At 42.2% G+C, this 21,911-nt stretch overlaps 1 protein-coding gene across 12 annotated transcripts in view; it reads left to right on the top strand.

Annotated features, from left to right (window-relative positions):
- ESRRG (estrogen related receptor gamma) overlaps positions 1-21,911 on the top strand; it is a 624,049-nt gene that overhangs the window by 170,071 nt on the left and 432,067 nt on the right. For 7 of the 12 annotated variants that reach the window (XM_032317731.1, XM_032317734.1, XM_032317730.1 and 4 more), the window contains exon 2: positions 11,446-11,537. The exons of the other annotated variants lie outside the window; for them this stretch is intronic. The gene's annotated coding sequence lies outside the window, so the exon portion shown is untranslated. The remainder of the gene's footprint in view (positions 1-11,445; positions 11,538-21,911) is intronic. 12 annotated transcript variants of the gene reach the window in all.

Below are 21,911 nucleotides of genomic sequence, written 5' to 3'. Positions count from 1 at the left end.
TAGTGACTGGTGTAGCCAGCAAACCACCAAAGAGTAAATGGTTTAAATATAAGTCCATTTAATCCACAGTGGGTATTCCTGACTGAAGTGAGTCTCTTTCAAGTGGTGATTTGAAGGCTGAGCTCCCTCTGTCCTGTTGTTCCCTGACTTCGAAGGTTGCCTGTCGAAAGGGAAATGCTACAGAATATCGTGTGTGGGCGTGTTTTATGGTCCGCCTATGGGGAAGCTTCTGTCCCTTCTGCTCTGTTTCCATGGAGGAGAGCTCAGTCACATGACCACACCTAACTGCAAGGGTGGCTGGGAAATATGGTGTTGCCCTGTGCCAAGGAATATGAGAAGATGAGTTTGGTGAACTGATGGCTAGTCTCCACCTTAAGAGGAAAAGAGGGAACCATAGGTGCTGATGCAGGGCACTCTAAAGTATTTTTCATCTGTTAAGAAGGAAACAAATGGAAGCCTTTTTCAGTGATGTGGTGGTCATCTGTCTCTCTGGAGGGTAAAAAAAAAGAAAAGAAAGAAAAGAAAACCCACCTGATTTATAATGTTTGCTGATTTCTGTGGTGTAAATACTCCCATGATGGCTGATTTCAGGCCACCAACATGAAGCCAAGCAACATGGACCTGGGAAGTTCTAGTAGGCTGAACGAGCCCTCTAGCACCACATTTTACTAAAGAATTCTGAGAAGACATGTCTGAGGCAGCCCATTTGGGAACAGGTCATGAATGTGCATTTGCCTTTTTGTGTCTGACCTCAGAAAGATTCACTTTGGAATAAGTTCTTTATCATTTAAAATACCATCAATGTCCAGGTATGGAATTGTATGGTACACCCGGCACTAATATAATACTGTTAACTAGAATTAAAATAAAAACTTTGAACAAAATTTAAAAAATTAAAACCCATCAGGGCGCTTGGGTGGCTTAGTTGGTTGAGGGTAAGCCTCTTGATTTGGGCTGAGGTTTTGATCTCAGGGACATGGGATCAAGCCCTTTGTCCAGCTCCATGCTCAGTGGGGAATCTGCTTGAGATTCTCCCCACCCCACCCAAATAAATAAATAGACAAACCTTTAAAAGATTTTTTAAAAAAACATCAATGTGATATATTCATATCAACAACAGATGGGAGTCTACAGATTTTGAGTCAGAGAAAAAGAGCTCCAAGGTCACTGTAATTTTTTTTTTTTGACAAGAAGAAATGTTTATTTTACCATCCAATTATTTTCTTAAAAAAATTAAATTTTTGATAAAATAAAACAAACTTTTAGTACCATAGAAACCTTTCGACACACACAAACAAGGACATATTATTACTATGTACAACTTCAAGAACAAATGTTTCCAGCTCTAAGTACAGTGATGTTGAACACCTTAACTATACCCAAGCTGTAGGAAATTTCCTGGATGGCCAATGTTTTCCTTGGCTTGGAAAAAAAAAATCATACAATTAAAAAATATAAATAAGACCTTCAATGAGTTGAGAATCATAAAAATGCCTTCTGAAGCTCGGTCATCTGGATCTTGGGGAGTATGGAGTAGTTTTAAGAGTTCAACAAGCAAGGTGAAACCCTGTGGCTATTCAAACACGAGTATTGCAGGAGAGGTCCTGAGGTTCACAGTTGGTCTATCAAAAATAAAAGCTATTCTTACTGTGGTGAACTTGGTTTCTGGTTCATACACCATTCTTCACCAGCTCGTGGACTCCATTCTCATCAATGATTAAAGGTGCATGGAATTCTTTATCTGCCACGTAGCTTTCTATTCCCTCTCCAGCATAGGAGATAAGTGGGGAGATCTGCCGATCTGTACTGATCCTGGGTCACTCTCAGGCAACATGTAAAGCCTCTAGAACAAGTTTCCAAAGAGTGTACTAAGAAGTCAGATGTTATGTCTGGATTTTCATATGATTCTTCCCGTAATTGTTTTCCCCAAAGAGGGAAGGATTTGGAGATGGAATGGGTAATGGTGATGAGAGAAAAGAGATGCCAAGGAAGATTCCTTTGTTTCTGTCTGTACAATGAGGTGATGGTGGTGCCATTCCCTGTGAGTGAAGCAGAGGAGTGATATGAGCTGGTGTGTGTTTAAACAACAACAACACCAAAACCTCTGAAAGTCAAATGGATCCTCAGATCTCAACTGGTGAATAATTAAGATTGTTCTTCTCAGACCAATGGCTGTATAGTCTCCTAAAATCGCCACTCTTTCTTGTCTACCTTTTTTTCAAAGAGTCAAGCCATGTAATGATCAGTTGGACTCAGTCTTACCTTCTTGATCCATGGAGATGTGGTGCTCTTGCATCAGAGTGCAGTCGTCCAGATGGGGGACGAGGCGTGTGATGCACTTGGCTTCAGCCTGTGGTTTTTGCTGCGTGTGGTTTGGTTTTCAAGTGTTAGCGTGCTTCAAGTGTTCAAGATGTAGCACCTCTTGACCTGATGGCATGGGCTGAGTCTGTCTGCACTGTAAAGGCTCAGGGTTTCCTTTTAGGTGCTCGTCGCTCTGTGTAGTTCTGAGGGTTAGAAAAACATCAGCAAGATTCCAGGGTGAACTTTCTGGTTGGAATACCAGCTGAGGCCGATCAACACCTAAGAATGAACAAGATCTGCAGTGCATCGGCCATAGTCCATTACTGGTTTGTTTGAGGGTGATTGCTATTTTGGGGAAGTGCTAAAACTGACAGACTCAATCATTGAGGTTTCTCAAAAAGTTAATCCATTCACGTAGTAAATAATGAGCTGTTCTGGGGAATAGTTCTCCTCCTCCCGTATTTTTTTAATGATGGTGAAAAGTAAGCTGCTTCAAAAACTAACTTTCTTTATGCTAACCCCCCCATTGTTTTTTTTGTTTTGTTTTGATTTTTGTTTTTTGTTTTCCTGAACTGTGGTCTGCCAAAAAAAAAAAAAAAAAAAAGAACTAGGGCTTGGCGCACCAGTTTTGATCAGACCAACCATCAGAATCATAATGTCCTAAGTACAAAGCTCACTAATTGAATTTCATTCACTGGACTGAAATATAGCAGCCAAGACAGAGAACACTGTCGGCTGTTTTTTATGAGGTCCAGAGTCTAAAGTCATTTGTAAAATGTGAGTGATGCAATTTCTTGTATCTTTCATTTAAAATGCTACTTGGTAAACAGTGTTTCAGATTAGTGTATTTGTAATTTAAATGAAGACAATACATCAAGCTGAATCTGAAAAGAAAGAAGTTTAGGAAATGATTCATTCCTCTTTTTGTGTGAGGTACTGTAGAAAATAATAAATAAATAGCTAAGGAGGGAGGGTGGTGGGGAAAGGTATGTGGATTTTAAGAGACAAAACAACTATTTCTAAAAACAGAGTCAGTCCCAACAGCTAAGTCTTTGTTTTCTTCGAGCAGACTAATACCTTCTGCCTAATTCATTTTTTATTTTCTCTTGGGGTTGGCTTGCAGATTTGCCTCAACAAAGGAAGCATCATGTTACATCTTTTAAATAATTGATGGCTCTCAGTCCAAGCCAGCTTGAAGGAAATTCTGAAAATAGGTACTGATTGAGCAAATGCCTCCTTCCTCCTCCCCATTCCCTTCTTGAACCCTCCTCACTCATCTCTATACCTTGCTGCTTTGCCTCCTTCTTGACCGGTAGAGGATGGTGATATCCTTTGGACTTAGGTTTTATCTACCACTTGGTATCCCTCATTTGTTTCGTATCATTCTATATATTTTATTAAAGATGGGGGAACTGTTAATTATAAGCTGATTGCTGTAATGAAGAGTTCTTAATTAATCACGAGAAATGTTGTCATAATCACCACCAGAGATGGTTTGTTGGGACAATTAGAAAATGAGACTTTGAGCTTGTCCGTCAAAATTCAAAGTATGCTGTCACCAAGGGTCAGGTTGCCCCGGAAGCTGGGTCGGCTGTGGACTTGCCGACTCCAGCTGTTCTGCAAGTTTAAATACTGTAAGCTGACCCATGTTTCCACACCCTCCTACCCCCAGAGAGAGAAAGGCACCTCCATCTTACTTCACTGTTGAGGCATTAGCTAATGTCTACAGCTTGGAAAAACCATCCCTGCTTAAAGGCATGTGTGGTTGGTAGGAACTTTGGGCTGGTTCACCATGAACCTGCCTTCGGGTCATGACTTTGTGAGTCACTTTGCCTTCCAAGGCCTCCCTTTCCTCACTGGGGAAATGTAGGCTTTGGAGTGGATTATCTCCAACATCTAGCCAGCACTGGTATTCTTGCCTCCTCCAGAGACAGGGATGAACTGCAAGGAAGTTGCTCTCCTTTTGAGAGCATTAATGCACTCCAACTTGGAGTGAATATACTATGTGCTCGTTCGTAGTTCTCTTCCTCTTTCTTTCCATTCTTTTTCTTTTCTTTTAGCCTGTCACTAACTTCTTCTTGTCTACTACTTGCCCCCTTTCCTTTCCCTTCCTGACTTTCCACACTACCAGGGTCAGGGTGGAAGGAAAATGATTGGCAATGTCTTAGAGTCAAGGATCTCAGCCTCTTACTTTTAAAATATCCTGCCTTCAAAGAAGAGCTTCCTCCCTCAGAAATTGCATCCCAGGGTAACCAATTTGATTGAATTTGGGAAGACTAGCTATAAAGTGGCAAGTCCTGGGAGATGTAAGTCTGGAATTCTAAGTTGGAGCTCAGTTGAACTGGGGAAAGCTTTACCTTGTATCCATCACTGAAAAAGCTGTATCAAAATTGATGGATTATTGTCCACTCTCAAAATACCATGTTGCTTACATTGTTCCATTTTTTTCTTCCATTATGGCGGGCTTGGTGAGGGGTGGGGAGCTAAAGCCATCTTTGCCCCAAATCTTCCCAATAACCAGTAGCTTGTTTGAATATCCCATGACAGCCTAGGAGAATGTTTTCTGATTGCCTCTATTGAAATCTTGGGGGAAAAAAAAATCTTCAAATAATCAAACCTATTTAGAGCCACACAAACAACATATGGCAGGGAATCTAGAAAGTTGAAGAACTTCTTCTGTGTATCTTCTACTATCTGACTGTATTCTAAAGTTATATTCAGAAGGATTAAAGGGACTATTTGTGTTTTCCCTTTTAAAAACCTACTGGTATCTATTCGTTTTTGAGACTATATTATGCACAGGCTTTTGTATCTGTATGTAAGTAGATTACAGGTGATGCCTCCCAGTGAGATATACTCCCAAGGTTTCAGAATTCAAAATGTGGTTTTCGCTAAGGATAGCAGTGCCGTTACTAGTTGGGTTCTACTGTAGTGCTGCTACATTTCAGGAACATTCTGTGCTAGGTGGCCTCTCTTTTTATGGGAATATCCATTCTTAGCACCATTTGGGGACCCAAGGATCAGATCTTTCTCCCTCCGAAGGTAGGAAGGTAACTCCCTGTCTTCTAAGGAGCTGACTGCAACAATCTAGACTATCGATGGTGAAGATGGTGAGGTTGGGGTAGTACAAGTCCTGTAGCCTTAGGGTCGGTGACTTTGAGTGATGGGACCCTAGGTTTGCTCTAAAAATGTCCTCTGGGTGGCGCTCAGGGGGCTCATTCAGTTGGGCATCCTCCTCATGATTTTGGCTCAGGTCATGATCTCATGGGTCATGAGACTGAGCCTTGCACTGGGCTCTGGAATGCTCAGCCAGAAGTCTGCTTCTCTCCTTCTCTCTCTCCCTCACCCTCTGCCCCTCTCCCTGCTTGCGGGTGTGCGCTCACTCTCTCTCTCTCTTTTTCTCCAATAAATAAAGAAATAAAGTTCCTCTGGGTTAGGGAAGGGAATCCAGGTGCTTCCTCCCCTAACCCCCTGCTATGTAACCATAGTGGGATAGCACTCTTCAGGCTATAATCTATTTGTAGGATGCCCTCTGAAGTTGTGCAGTGCAAAATCCATATGAATGTATCTGGTAGTTTTTAACCCTGGAATTTTTTTTTTTTTTGGCAGTTCAAGTTGTCTAATCTCAAGGATTAGTCGAGTATAGGTGGTTCCTGGCTTACAAAATAGTAGTGTCCTGTGTACATTTTAATTGTTGTTTGTAATTCAGAATATTTCCAGACAGAAAAGTTACAAAAGTAGTAGTAAGTTTCTAGATTAGCCACAAGAAGTTTGCTTACTCATATTGTAACTGAACTACTAGAAGTTTCTAAGAGTTTTGTTTTCTGCAGTAAATCACCTGCAATATTGATAAAGAAATCTTCCACCTGGATGGGTTGTCATCATTTAAAATGGAGTTAATCTGGGGGAAATGCAGGTTGCATTTTGTTGTAAGAGGAGATCTTTGAGGTAATGGGAACAAATTCCCATTCTCTTCCAGTGCCGCCTTCCCTCTTCCCCAGGACCCTTGAATGGGACAAACATGAAATGGAACCTGAGATATATATATATAGTAAAGATGGGGAAAAGTATTCAAAGAGTTAGATTCTAATTCAACCTTCCTCCCTCCTCTGAAGAATTCCCAAATAACAAGCTCCCAGTTGCCCCATGAGACAAATAATTCACGTACCTTTGGTCCTAGAAGACAACACATTTTTTCAGGAATTCTAGAAGCACTATGCATCCATTCTTTCTCTCCTTGCAGCAATTCCTAAATACCTTGCACATGACTGAAAGGGAGTTGAGTAACTAAGGTGGTACTGCTTCCTCACCAAGACTCTGAGAGCAGGATGTGGCTGGTGGCTGATGTGGGCTGCCTCCCGTGTATAGGGGAACTCCCAAATAACATGATCCTGAGTGGAATGCCTCTGCTGAGACACGAGCTCAATGTGTGGGATTGAAAGGAGAACTCATTCCAAAAACTGTTGTCATCATGTGAACATTATTTTTAATTTTCATTAATTTCAGCGGTGGGGTTTGACAACTTGTATATTTCAAATGTTAATGTGAACTCACAGCCATGTTGGTCATGGCCATTGGCAACATCACACAGATAGCAACTTCTTGTCTGATGAAATCAGCACCTAAAGGAATTTGATTCTCCAAATCCTTCTTTTATAAGATATACCTCATTTTTTAAAAAAGACTTTGTTTATTTATTTGACACAGAGAGAAAGAGACACAGCAAGAGAGGGATTACAAGCAGGGGTAGTGGGAGAGGGAGAAGCAGGCTTCCCGGTGAACAGGGAGCCCAAAGCAGGGCTCGATCCCGGGACCCTGGGATCATGAGCAGAGGCTTAACAACTGAGCGACCCAGGCACCCCAAGATCTACCTCATTTTATTGCATTTTGCTTTATGGCACTTTCAGATACTGTGTTTTTTACAGATTGAACGTTTCTGGCCACCCTTCTTCAAGCAAGTCTACTTGTGTCATTTTTTTCCTCCATTTACTCCATGTCACATTTAGCTAATTTTCCCAATATTTCAAACATTTTTGTTATTATTGTATTTGTTTTGGTGATTGGTGATCAGTGATCTTTGATGTTACTATTGTAATTATTTTGGGGGGCCACAGACTGCACTCATAGAAGACAATGAACTTAATGGATAAATGTTGTGTGTGCTCTGACTGCTCCACCAACTGGCCATTGTCCTTCTCTCTCTCCCCTCTGGTCTCCCCATTCCCTGAGACACAGCAATATTGAAATGAGACCAATTAATAAGCCTACAATGGTCCCTGAGTGTTCAAGTAAAAGGAAGGGTCGCATGTCTCTCACTTGACATCAAAAGCTACAAATGATTAAGCTTAGTGAGGAAAGCCTGTCAAAAGCTGAGATAGGCCAGAAGCTAAGCCTCCTGCTCCAAACAGTGAACCAAATTTTAATGCAAAGAGAAACTTCCTGAAGGAAATTAAAAGTGCTACTTGTGGTGAACACAGCAATAATAAGAAAGTGAGACACCTGTTGTTGGTACAGAGAAAGTTTTAGAGGTCTGAATAGAAGAGCAAACCGGCCACATAACTTTCTTAAACCAGAGCATGATCCAGAGCAAGGCTCTAACTCTCCAATCCTACCAAGGCTGGGAGAAGTAAGGAGGCTGCAGAAGAGAAGTATGAAGCTGGCAGAGGTTGGTTCATGAGGTTTAAGCAAAGAAGCTGCCCTTATAACATCAAAGGACAAAGTGAAGCCCCAGGTGCTGACTCTGGATTTCAGTTCAGAAACTGCAGCAGGTGATCCAGGAGGTCTAACTATGCGATGGTGGCTACGCCAAACAGCAGATTTTTAATGTCGATAAAACAGCTTTTTCTTAGAAAAAGATGCCATTGAGGACTTTCATAGCTAGAGAGGAGAAAATAATGCTTGGCTTCATAGGTTCAAAGGACAGGCTGACTTTCTTGTTAGGGGCTCATGCAGTTGGTGACTTGAAGTTGAAACCAGTGCTCATTTACCATTCTGCAAATCCTAGGCCTCTTAAGAATTATGCTTAGTCTACTCTTGCCTGTGCTCTCCAAGTGGAACAGTAAAGCCTGGATGATGGCACATCTTCTTAAAACATGGTTTACTGAATATTTTAAGAGTACTGTTGTGACCCTACTGCTCAGGAAAAAAAGATTCCCTTCACAATATGATTCTGTATTGACTATGCACCTGGTCACCCAGGAGCTCTGATGGAGATGGACAAGATTAATGTTTTCATGCCTGTGAACACAACATCTGTTCTGCGGCTCATGGGTCAAGGAGTTATTTTGACTTTTGACTCTTAATATTTAACAAATACATTTTATGGGTTGTCTGGGTGGCTCAGTCATTTAAGCCTCTGACTCCTGATTTTGGCTCAGGTCATGTCAGGGTCATGAGATTGAGCCTCATGTTGGATATCATACTAAGTGTGTGGCCTGCTTAAGATTCTCTCTCTCCCTCTCCCTCTGCCCCTACTGGTACCCCTCTCCACAACACACATGACCTTCGCACTCAGGCTCACTCTCTCTCCTAAAAAAAAAAAAAAGAAAAGAAAAGAAAAAAGAAAAAGGAAAATAAATAGTTTTTATAAGGCTACAGCTGCCATAAATAATGATTCCTCTGATTGATCTGACAAAATAATGGAAACATTTGGAACATTCACCATTCTAGATGCCATTAAGAACATTTGTAATACACGGGAAAAGGTCAAAATATCACATTAACAAGTGTTTGGAGGAAGTTGATTCCAGCTCCCATGGATGACTTTGAAGAGTTGAAAGACTTCACTGGAAGAAGTAGCTGCAAATATGGTAGAAGTAGCAAGAGAACCAGAATTAGAAGTGGAGCCTGAAGATGGGACTGAATCGTGTAACCTCGTGATAAAATTTGAGTGGATGACGAGTTGCTTCTTGTGTCAGAGCAAAGAAGGTGGTTTCTTGAGATGGAATCTAGTCCTGGTGAGGGTGCTGAAGAAACTATGAAGATTTGAAAGGGCAAGAAAGGGTTTAGAATGTTTCAGAAGCTTAGTTGATGAAGCAGAGACAGGGGTATGGGAGGATTGACTCCGATTTTGAAAGAAGTTCTACTGCGGGTAAAACGCCATCAAACAGCATCACATGCCACAGAGAGATCATTTGTGAAAGGAAGAGACAATTGATGCGGCAAACTTCATGAGCTTATTTCAAGCCATTGTCTCAGCCGCCTCAGCCTTCAGCCACCACCACTCTGACCAGTCAGCAGCCATCAACACTGAGACCCTCTACCGCAAAGAAATTATGACCTGCTAAAAACTCAGATTATGGTTAGCATTTTTTGGCAATAAGGCATTTTTATAAAAGGGTATATCCATAGTTTTTTAGACATAATGCTACGTCTTAACAGATGACATGTAGTGTAAATGTAACCTTTATATGCTCAGGGAAATTGAAAAATCCCTTTGACTCGCTTCCTTGCAATTCTTGCTCATGGTTGTGGTGTGGAACCCATGGGTGGTATCTCCAAGTTATGCTTGTACTTCTTGAGTTGTACGCTTCCTTAAAAAAAAAAAAAAAAAGTAACAACCTAAATTAGTTCCCCTCAGACTTCTTACCCTATGGTGTCTGTTGGGTGGGTTCTCTCCTCATGGTTCTTTAGACTTAAACAAATTACAGCTTTTTTAACAGGTCTCCTGTGTTCACAGTCCCAGGAAATAAATAGGGTTGAATTCCCACATTCGAGTCATCTTACCTTGTTTCTCGCTTATTGGTTGTCCTGGAAATGTGCTCCTGTTTTTATTTGAAAAGCACCTTTCTTTCCTAATTCTAGATTCTGCCAACTTCCAGTCTCCACTGCAAACCTTCTTGGTCTCTGGGCTTAGTAGATCTTTGGCTCTCACTGTGTCTAAGAATTTATTTCCAGATTATCCCTTGTCTTCCAGTAATCACGTTGTTACTCTTCAGCATGAAGGCAAAGGATCAGAGTTGGCTTCCAGTTGCTTTGTTGTAGTCTGGAGGTATTAAGGTGAAGTTGGAAATGAAACCTCAACTTGCTTAATTGTCAAGCGTTTTACTTTTAACTTCGTTCTTTAAAGGGCAAAAGCTGCGAGTGTGAGGTGTGCCTTCCATGCATGTGATTCAGAGCCCCTCGGAGAATCTTCAGGCATCTCTTTGAAGTGTTCACTCCCCAAAGGCTACAGCTACCACATTCATGCCTCAAGGGGCATGACCGAAAAGGGCCCCCTGCCACCTGATGAATGAGTTTCTACATCTTTCACTTACTAAACTGCACTGGAGTGTCTACCGAATAAAATTGTCGGAGGCCCTCCAGTTCTCCATTGCTCACATCCTTTCCTGTCCTCATTCCCTCTTCCCTGGGCTGCAAGCCCACCGCGAATTTCCCTGGATGTCCAAAGGGGCCACATGGTTGCTCTGAAGAGTTGTCTTTTAGAGGAGGGTAAAGATGGGAGAGATGTTCCGTTGAATCACGTGGAAGTTCCTTGTGTGTCCATCAAGATCGGTAGAACATGGATAGCTTCATAGGGCTCCACCTAACAGTTGCTCGTGATAAACATTCTGTCTTGAACAGAAGTGCATTTTGAAAGGCATGCTTGGCTAAAACCTGCTGAGGAGTTATTTAAAACAGAAGCGTCATGTTTTTCCCATCAGGACACTCATGCTTCTCAACCTGCTCTCTTTTATCTTTCTGAGGGTAAGAGAAATACCTGACCGGACCCTCATATTTGGAGAAATCCATCTATTTTGAGTCTGATGTGAAATAAGCAGAGAATCCGTTGGTCCCTGTGTTAGAATGTTTTTTCTGAAAGTTATAAATGGGAGTTATCATGGAAACTGCTATTAAAACCCTAACCAGAGCCTATAAATAAGAGAGGAGCTAAAGATTAATAAATCTGATGAAGCTGAGAAAGAAGAAAACTTAAAATAAGAAATGAGGACCGGACCTTAGTTGGAGTGTTAAGACGGTTCTGAGTCTATATATAGGAAAATCAAAGACTTGCTAAAGGCAGGGTATGCGAAGCCATAGCTATTAAAGTGTGCTTAACTCGATTGCCTGGGAGATTTTATTAAATGCGGCGGCCAAGGAAATTGACCTCACTTTTTTTTTCCTTTTTTTGGGTTGGATCCTTGCTCACGTCACATAAATGAATAGAGCTGACAATTTACTGGCTCATCAATGAAACAATATTAAATTATGAAGATGTAAGGAAAAAATCCTACGCTAACATTGTTGCAGTTTGAAAGGTAAGCTGTCCCCCTACAAGAGTAGGAGATATTAATGTTCATTTCGAAAATGATATAATGTAATGCCAGGTGGTACACATTATAGGGTTAAGTGCCCTCTTGATAGCTGTGATTCACGGTGGTCCTGGCACGCAGCTCGTCAGCCACGCACATGGAGAGCCTCCTAGGTTTCTCTCATTCTGTCTTTTAAAATGCAAAAATGTCATTTTTCATGCTTTTAGAGTGTTTTAGGGGATATTCCGACCAATGGGACTTTACTGAGTGTGTGTCACGGTGATCGTGGGGTTCCTTTTGGAAGTAACCTGTTTTTATTGATTTACTATTTTGACCTTTAAGCCTGGCTCTCAGGGTCAGATTATTTCTTGATTCTGGTCTCTGGGGATGCACCAAAAGCAAAATACAGTATTTGTCTTTATGTCGGGTCCTGTAAGACGCCTTCTCTTCCTAATTCTGTCTTCTGTGAACTTACTGAAGGTACTTGGTATGACTCTGTTACCACGTAAATTCCCGGTACTTGACAAGTATTCCTAGACGTTAACGTTAAGTCTTTTTTCACATCGTTTTTGAAGGAAAATCATCTTCCTGTTCTGGGCCACCTCCTGTCATTCGGTTGGTGCACCAGACCCAGGTCAGCCTCTTGTGTTTCTGAGCCCCCATTAGGGTGGAGGGGTCTTTAGGTGGAAACAGCCCCTGCTGCTATCTGACTCTCAAAGGGGTCCACAGCCTGGGGAAGGTGACAGACCCCCACCCTAAATGGTCAGCTGTTCTGAGGTATATCAGTTACTCATTTTTTTACCCCCTTCCCGGCCGCAGAGGCTGCTGCGGAGTAGGGATGCGGGAAATCCGTGCGCCCTCGCCCCCCGCCCACGATGCCTCTCTGTCCTGCTCAGGACTGAGCCCGCTGCAGCAAGTCCGATGTTCTGAACAGCGTTCGGCAGATTTTTGCTTCAATGTGGAAAATGGCACTTTAGAAGTGGAATTACCTTTTTCATGGCACCCGAGTTGCTTAATTTGCAAATTGAGAATAATTTAGGCAATGGGAGAATATGTTTCCATGTGTGAAGTGGATTGAAATGAGTTCGGTGTTCTCTGCTCCTTCAGCTCAAACTATCATAAAACGGAGTTCTGGCCCAAAATCACTCAGTTATAGGATTCTGAGATATCATCTGTTGTTTTGTGTGGCGTCGGTTTAGTTTTAATTACTGGTGATACTTAAATCTGCTTCTGGTAGACTGCGGGTATGCCCTGCTTTAAGGAAGCGGAATGGGCTTCAAAATTCATGCTCAGGGTGCCTTTGCATGAAGGGACAGTTATTGGCACTCTAAAAATACCTTGGCTTTATAAAATAATTTATCACAAGATTTCTTTAAATAACCAACTCTCTTCTTCGCGCATTCAAAATATGATTTGATTTGAAAAATCAATGTCCACTCACTCAACTTTTCAAGAACACATCTGCTTTGTCATGGGAGGCAGGTGAACGGAGAAAAACCCCAGTGACAAGGAATGAGGGTCTTAAGTGAGCTGAATAGGAATTAATTTTAATTTAGAAACGAATTTACCTTTCTAGAGTTTCCCAGGGAAAACACCTTCACCTTGATCACCTCCAAAGTACATAAGGAAAAAAAAAAAAAAAAAAGGCAGGCCAATTTGAGTTTGGAGAAGATAAATCTATTTCTTCGGTGGGTCGCATTCTGCATTAAGCATGTGCGTAGAAGTGAGGTTTGCTTTGATCCTGACTATTAAAAGTTTATTTTTAAACTCAGACTGGGCAGACATCCAGGGATGCTTTCTCCCCGTAGCACATCCTGGTTTCAGGTCCTCAGCCTGGCGGAATGCAACTAAGCAGCAGGAAGTAGTTGAAAAGTGTGGAGACTTGATGAGTGTTGAGGGTTTTTGTCTCCCCCACCCCTTCCTCCCCTCCATTTTTGAAATTCAAATTGAATGCAATTTTCAGCTCATTTGAGCCAAAATATACTGTTGTTGAGCTTCAGTGGCTCTTAAATTCAAACTCACAGGAGAAAACAGATATCATCTGTCACAGAGGGTAGGAGAGGGAACACTCCCGCATTTTATTCATGGGAGGCAGAGCTCTAGTAACTAATTCAAACCTTTCTGACTAATCGACTAATCATTCACCAGCAAACTTATCAACTAATCAATGAAACCTTTAAGACACTCATCTTCAGAAGTCGGGAGTAATCCACCCCCTCCCTTAAAAAAAAAAAAAAAAGTCATTGTGCAAGTCTATTTTTGTATGGTTGGGATTTTAATACCTTTTTTTGCAATCTGAAACGGAATATCATGGCAATCTTTTTCCTGCCCTTCCTGACGATTTTATTGTTTCCATCTTTAATGTCTTTGTCAGTGGTTTTTATTTATGACAGGATTAGCAGAAAGCTTACTGCTGGCTAAGCGAGGCCAAAAATTTGGAGTTTTTTCTTCATTAAACAGACTGCCTGGAAACTAGTCTTCTTTCTTGGGGCAAATATAAATACCAATTAAAAGAGGAAGACCCACTCCTACAGCCCTTGAGTTTGCAAGTGTGGCTTGTCTCTAGGGTGGTTGCCTCAGCGAGGCTTGAAACTGCCTCTCGGGAAACTTCTGCCTCTGGATATGAGCCCAGGGAATGCAAATGATTTGAATAAATGATAATCTGAAATCCCTACTCTAATTTCAGAAAGGATGTGATGTTGCAGTTCTGGTCCTGAAATATAGGTTTTATGCCTTACTGCTTACGTGCTTATCTTTGACTGTTTTAATGACATCCAAAATTTCCATGGGAACATAAAGTCCATTAGCCTTCTCTTTCTTTCCCCCCCTTTTTTTTTTGTCGAGGTCTGTGAGAGACTATTATGATGTTATTTCAAAGTAAGCAGGAGAAAAACAATTTGCTCCTTAAATATCATCTCTAATGAAATTAGCTTCTCCCCATCACATTTGGAGTTTAAAAATGTTTCGCAGTGAGTATATGATCACGCCATATGTATTTATACTTAAATGTGTATGTATCTACCTGTCTCCAAGGTGTCCAAGGTAACAGCCGGAATTTCTAAACAGTCATTTTCAGTTAATAATGGCATCAGTGGCTGTCCTCTGAGTGGTTATGTGCTTGTGCAGATATTTGGCCTCTGGTCAGACATTTCTTCCATTGCCTTTATCAAAAAGAATACCCTAACTTGTTAACCTGTTTTCTCACTATTATACTTTAAGACTATATTGTTGTTTCTTTGACTTCAACATAAGAAGCCAAAAACCTACCTTGACAAGGAATCCGCCTTTTTAGGTAATTGCACGTTAGTTAACAGAATTTGAACTTTTCTTCTAAAATGTCGGATTGCTTCACTAGGCAAGTAGTTACTGAGTGCTTACTATGTGCTAGGCATTCACTGTGCTCAGACTTGTAACATACACAATAGTGACTTCCTAAACCTGCGTGAGGCAGACGCCGGCGACGAAGTAACAGCCTCAGTGAGGCCAGAGAACGTGAAGCTTGAGAAGCCTCCAGGTTCTCAAATGATTCTCAAATGCGCAGTCCCTCTCCTTTTCCTCAGGCGATAACCGCTGGGCTGAAACAAATACGCTCTAATTCGGAGTTGGGAGAAAGGATTATACACAGATAATCAGGGAAAAGGATAAGAAATATACATACTTAGGTGCTGAACGTATCCTCTTTTTCAAAAAATGCTGACATCACCAGGCAAGGGAAGGCAGGTGGGGGCTGTAATCTTGTACTGCAAGGTGCGGAGGCCAGGGGTCAGTGGAGGGAAGCCGGGAGACCCCGTTCACGAGGGAGGAAAAGCTGGAGTGGAAGGGAGAAGGGTCGAGGTAGGGGCTCAGTGGCCTGCTGGAGCTTGCGTACACCCCCAAAGGCCAGTTGTGATACTTCTAGAAATTCCAGGAACCAGCTTTTATGACATATGATTAAATATTAAATTACATAAACTTACAATAAATTTATTCTATTAAAAACAAAAGTAATGAATACTGAAAACTTCTCACTTCCTGATTATTTCCCCTCCTGCACTGCAATCAGTCACCTGCGCCCTTGAGGCGTGTCTGTCCTATCCGGATGGGGAAAATCGGTGCCGGTGCGGCTCTCCTGTGCTGCCCATCTCCTCCCCGGGGCGTGTACCATGGTGTCGTGCTGGTTGCTTGATCTCAGCCATGGTAAGAGTATTTATTCCACAGAAATTGGCAAGTGCTAAGAATTGGGGCTTTTTTTCATTGAGAGCCGATTATTAAAGACAGACCAGACAAACACGGAGAGGAGGGGCGGGAGTGAGGCTTAAGACCTGGAAGGCGTGAGAGGACACATACCAGAGGGCAGGCTTACTCCAGGACCAGGCTTCTCTGTTATTGAAGAGCAGGGCATTATGTTACGTACCTGGTTCTCGGTGATGGAGAAATCATTGGGAGCCGCTGGCTATTTTTAACACACGTTATTATTATTCTAATACACGTTCACGATAGAAAACTTTAAAACAGAATAATAGCTTACACGTCTATAATTCTTGGTATGTGCCCCCACACTTTTTAAGTGCTCCAAATATGGTGAATCATTTCATCCTGAAAGTAGCCCCAACAAGTAGTTTTTATTATCCCATTTTATTTATTTTTTATTTTTTTAGATTTTATTTATTTGAGAGAGAATGAGCGAGTGAGAGAGGGAGCATAGGCAGGGGGAGAGGGAGAAGCAGGCTCTCTGCTGAGCAGGGAGCCTGATCTGGGGCTGCATCCCAGGACCCTGAGATCATGACCTGAGCCAAAGGCAGAGGCTTAACCCACTGAGCCACCCAGGTGCCCTAACTATCATCACACTTTTTTTTTTTTTTTTAAGATTCTATTCACTCATTTGACAGACAGAGATCACAAGTAGGCAGAGAGAGAGAGAGGGAGGGAAGCGGGCTCCCCGCTGAGCAGAGAGCCTGACACGGGGCTCGATCCCAGCACCCCGGGATCATGACCTGAGCCGAAGGCAGAGGCTTTAACCCACTGAACGACCCAGGTGCTCCCTATTACCACATTTTTAAATGGGGAGACTGGGTCCAGAGAAGTGCTGGACTCCCGCCAAGTAAAGGATTCAGGCGGTTCCCCCCAGGGGCTCACTCTGGTCTGCTGCTGTTCCTTGCAGACATTACAGCCGGCGAGGACCCGCCCCCTGGAGCACTTCTGAGAAACCGAACTAATAAAAGCAGGATCATTTAGGAGAGAGAAGGGCACTCCTTTGGTTGTAGACAATTAAAATTTGGGGTGTGGGGAATCTAAGGGACGAGGTTCCCTTAGCAGATCAGCTTAGAGAAGGAGTCCAAGACTGAAATACAGAAAACAAGTGTGCGTGGTCGTGAGAAAATATTCATCATCACGTGGATTAGGCAGAGAAAGAAGAGCTTTAGGGAAAAAGTAAGCGTTAGGGAGAAGACCAAGAAAAAGAATCTGTGACAGAGCCAATGAGCAACTGGAAAGGGAAGAGAAATAAAGGCGGGCACAGAGTAGGGCGTTATGAAGATAAGGTGGGGAGGGTTTGGGGAAGGAGTTGCTAATCAACACCACCACGGGCTTCTGTGAGATTTTATAATGGTAACCATGTAATTTCTCATCCCAGTTGATCACTTTGGGAGTGAAGGGGATACTATTAATAATTCGGGCAGGAAACAAACATAACAAGTCTATGGTGATCTATGGCCAATGCTAGGTTTGCAAATGGATGGGAATTGATAGATTTCTAAGAATTCATGATCATCTGGAAACTATTTCTCTTTGACCAACATTTGCTGAGCATCTACGGTGAGGAATGCAAAGTGCTAAAGATAAAGATACATATGGCAAAGTTAAAAAATATATTTTGTTGGGGGGAAAACAGAGAAACTTGGTGGATGAAGCATAGTTTTCCTTTACTACACACACCCAGAAGTCGTCAGTATTCACAGTGTATTAATAGCTTTTTCTACATATTCCTATGGTTATAGAGATATCTATCTAACTAGTTTTGTTTCCAACTAAAGCAATGCAACATGCCACATATCAGCCTGCAACTTACTTGTTACATAAATATGCATCTTTTCAGGTGAGTCAATAGTTAACATCCTCTTAAATGAACATACTCTATTTGCTTTTTCTCTTATTGATGAACATTTAGCTCGGTTTGGGTGCTACTTCTGTAATGCTATGTCCGTCCTTAGTTCTTGTGTTCTTATTTACATAGGAGAGAGAGCTAGAAGTAGGATTGCTGAGCTGGAGTAGTTTTACAATAAATTGTTGGTGGATAATTTAAAAATTATATAATATACCACTTCTACCAACCTTCTATAAACACCCATTTCCTAGTTAGCCAGAGTGCTATGAGACTCACATTTTTGACCAATTTATTATTGGGAAGTGGTGTATTATAGTTATTTTAATTTGCATTTTAAAAGCTATCAATGAAGCTGAATATCTTAATTTTTATTGGTTGTTTGTATCTTTTTTAGTGAATTTGCATTTTCTTATTCTCTTGCCAGTTTTTTTTTTTTTTTAAAGATTTTATTTATTTATTTGAGAGAGAGACAGTGAGAGAGAACATGAGCGAGGAGAAGGTCAGAGAGAGAAGCAGACTCCCCGTGGAGCTGGGAGCCCGATGCGGGACTCGATCCCGGGACTCCGGGATCATGACCTGAGCCGAAGGCAGTCGTCCAACCAACTGAGCCACCCAGGCGTCCCTCTCTTGCCAGTTTTTTCCTGTTGAAATAGTCATCATTTTCCTTATTTGCTGAAACTTCTTGCACACTAAGAACATTAACCCCTTTTCAATGTTACAAAAATCTTTCCTCATTTTTACCTTTTCATTTTGCTTTCGATTATTGTCAAGGAGAAGTGGTTGAATACTTTTTGTTTTATTTTTTGTGGCTTCACATTTTTCTGTCTTGCTTAGTTTGATCCTTCTCCCTCAAAAGAAAGAACACCAGTAGTAATTTTATTATAAGCCTCCTACATGTTTTTTGCACCTAATACTTGATCCCCACAGCTCATAGACTAGTTGTGATGATGTCTGCAGAGTGGATATTTCCATTTCATTGGGTAAGAACTCTTACTAAGAGGTACCCCCAGAGCCATGAGAATCCCAAAGAGATACCTGGATCAGTAGGGTGGAGGGGGAAGGGAGTGCAGCTGGGCTTCCTGATGGGTTGACATCTGAGGTGAACCTTTAAGCTGAGGTAGCAGTGGTAGCTAGGGCTCCAGCTGAGGGAAATGGCAAGCTAAGGAGACTTGGCCACTTGGAGATGGCAGTATGTTTGACGGGACAGGGTAAGAAGCGCCATGTGTTTTCATGGTGTGGGTCAAGGGAAACCATTTTTAGTATCAGAGGAGAGCTATTTTTCTGGATTTCTCAAAATTTCCACAAAGAGTAGATACTACTTTACGGACAGGAAAGGTAATTTTAAGCTGAAGAAAATGAAACCTCTGAGTGTGCGATTAAAGAAGCTAAATCATAATTCAATAAGGGTGGGAAACCCCTCGACCTACAAGGTTGGGGATGGGACAAAGAGGGACAGGAATCTGTGTTTGAGGGTTGGGAGGAATGTGCATATCGTCCTTCATACCCATGTGCCTTCCTCCAGTTACTCTGGGGCCAGATGGTGATAGGTGCCTGCTCGCTGAACTTGGCCTTCAGCCTTTCAACTTTCAAGGCTCATTGCAGTCCACTCCAGAATAATATCCCATTATATATAATGAATCTGACCAACGTGGCAGTGAAATCTCCACAGCCTTGTCTCATCACATGCTTCTGGTTTTCACACACCATCGTGTTCTTCTGTTCTTCACTAAGAAAACACAGAACCACTGTGGGACCTTGTGTGTTTGCCCTACTTGCCTCACACTTGTGGTTCCTTCTCTCTGGGACCCCTCCACAAATCTTTGTCGGGCCTCATGGAATCCCAAATACCCTTCAAGACCAGCTTACACACGGTCTCTCTTCTGCAGCCTCCCCTGAATTCTTCAGCGAGAAGAAACCTTGATGTTGAAATTTTTCCTGGCACCATTTCAGGCTTATCCTAAGGCAACAAAGTGGAAAGTGTGTTGTATAATGACATAGAGTGATATATGTTCTAATGACATAGATAGCGATCTAGCTATGTGTTCATCCTAAAACAACAAAGTATATAGGGACCGTGTTCCTGACTAGGTTGAAATTTCTATAAGGGCAAGAACCATGTTCTGCTTCTTGGTCATATTGCACTTGAATACAGAGAAGTCCCTTCCTCCCTTAAAAAAAAGGGCTGGAAGACAAAGCCCATTTGCAGAAACCCATGGATAGCGAAGGCAAGAGAAGGTACAGGTTGGAGGAACGCACGAAATAAATGGCGTACAGAGCCATTTCCTCTAAATAAGGGGATAGGAGCTTGAGGAGAGCATAATTCCAAATAAACCTCTGAAGGAAGCAAGCCCAGGAGAGCACTGGGCACAGATGAGTGGATCACCTCGAATTCGTGGCGGCAGGCCCAGGTGAAGTTGGACAGAATGAATTGGAAATGGGCCGCACTCACATGTTCCTCGGCATTTGGTGGCCAAAGAGCAATGTGGATGCAGAGGAGGCCGCAGAAGATCTGAAAGAGACAGTAAGAAGAGATTAAAGTGGCAGGAGAAGAAGAAGGATATTTATGAAGAGGGAGAAGTGAGTCAGAGAAAGGTTCTTCAGAGGGAATGTGAGTCAGAGAGGAAGATTACGTCATCAACTTGGCAGCGTGTTTGTGAAGTGAGGACAGTGGTGGGCACATCGGTCCTGGATGTAGACAGGAGAGAGAGCCAGGGAAGCCATGAGGGGCCTAATAACTGGGGCGGGGGTGGGGGGGTAAGAATGACATGGTGTGTGGGGGGTGTCTGGGGCGAGGGGAATCAGGCACAGTTTCTGTGAGGACACAGGAGGATGGTGGCCTAACAGTAAAGACAGTTGTGCTTGGAAAGGGAGTACATTTAGCATCTTTGCAGTTGAATGTTGTCCAGGAAGAGACCTGGTACAGGATTCTCATCTGGCATTCAGGGAAAAAGTCTAAAGTGTTTAATGTCACCTCTGAGCAGGCCTCATCACAAGCCTCTCTGCTCTCCCTCTACTCCAGCCAAGCCAAACTGCTTTATGGATATCCCCCACACCTGGCTGTTCTTTCTCCTTCATACCTGCAGTTCACCGTCTGGAATGTTCTTCTATACAGTCTGTTATTTTCCTAACTCCTATTCAAATTCTCGGTCTGTGCTCAAAAAACCATTTATTTAAGGCATCCCTTCCTGGGAAAGGTTTGCCTTCCAAACGTTTGTATGTTTCTTAACTTATATAGGGACATTATAGTTGCTTCTTGACTGTTGCTTTCTAGATTGGAAATTCTTTTTTTATTTTTTAATATATTTTTTACTTTTATTTATTTATTTTTTTTTTAAGAGAGAGAGAGAGAGAGTTTGTATGAGAGAAAGAGGGTAGGGGAGGGGCAGAGGAAGAGGAAGGTAGAGAGAATTTTAAGCCTGGAGCCTCAGGTGGCGCTGAGTCTCATAATCCTGAGATCACATCCTGAGCTCAAACCAAGGGTTGGATGCTTAGCTGACTGAGCCACCCAGGCACCCCCTGGAAATTGTTTGGTCCCATCTTTGATTACTATACTGGCACAGAGTGACTGCTGGGAAATATCTCTTGAGGGAAGGAAACAAGGAAAGAAGGAAGGAAGGAAGGAAATGGAAAATTTTTAAGTTTCACCCTCAGTTGGTGACAGAGCCTGCCATGCTTTTTCTGAAACGAAGTATAGTCAGGCTTGATTTAGGTGTGACTTGAGCATTCATACACAGATTTGGATGGTTGTTTTTCCCCCCCAGCCTTTTAACCATTGCTAAATGTACATTTCAGTGGCATTAAGTACCTATGCATGGTTTGGCAACAGTCCATTCTTACCACCACCCATGTCTAGAACTTTTTCATCATCTCAAACAGAAACTCTGTCCCTATTAAACAGTGATTGCTCACCCCGCCCCCTCCGGCCTCTAGCATCCTCCATGCTACTTTCTGACTCTGTGAAATTTGATTACTCAAGGTACCTCGTAAGTGGAAACATACAGTATCTGTCCTTTTGAGTCTGGCTTATTCGTTCAGCATAACGCGTTCAAAGAACCTGTTGTAGTATATATTTGAATCTTGCCCTCTTCTCAAGCTGAATCATAGTCCATTGTATGTATATTTCATGTCTTGTTTTTCCATTCATTAATCAGTGGATATCCACGGGAGCTGTGTTTACTGGAGACCGTTATTTTAAGTCTTAGATACAAAATCTATCATGTACTCTAGTACCTGGGGCTGCTCAGTGGCACCAAGCCTGGTAGATTCAAGGCAAAGAAAGAGTAGATTGAGGAATCTTC

The sequence above is a fragment of the Mustela erminea genome, chromosome 17 (assembly GCF_009829155.1).
Source record: "Mustela erminea isolate mMusErm1 chromosome 17, mMusErm1.Pri, whole genome shotgun sequence".
Lineage (NCBI taxonomy): Eukaryota > Metazoa > Chordata > Mammalia > Carnivora > Mustelidae > Mustela > Mustela erminea.
Note: the sequence above shows the minus strand (reverse complement) of the source record. Positions and strands in the feature narration are given on the sequence as shown.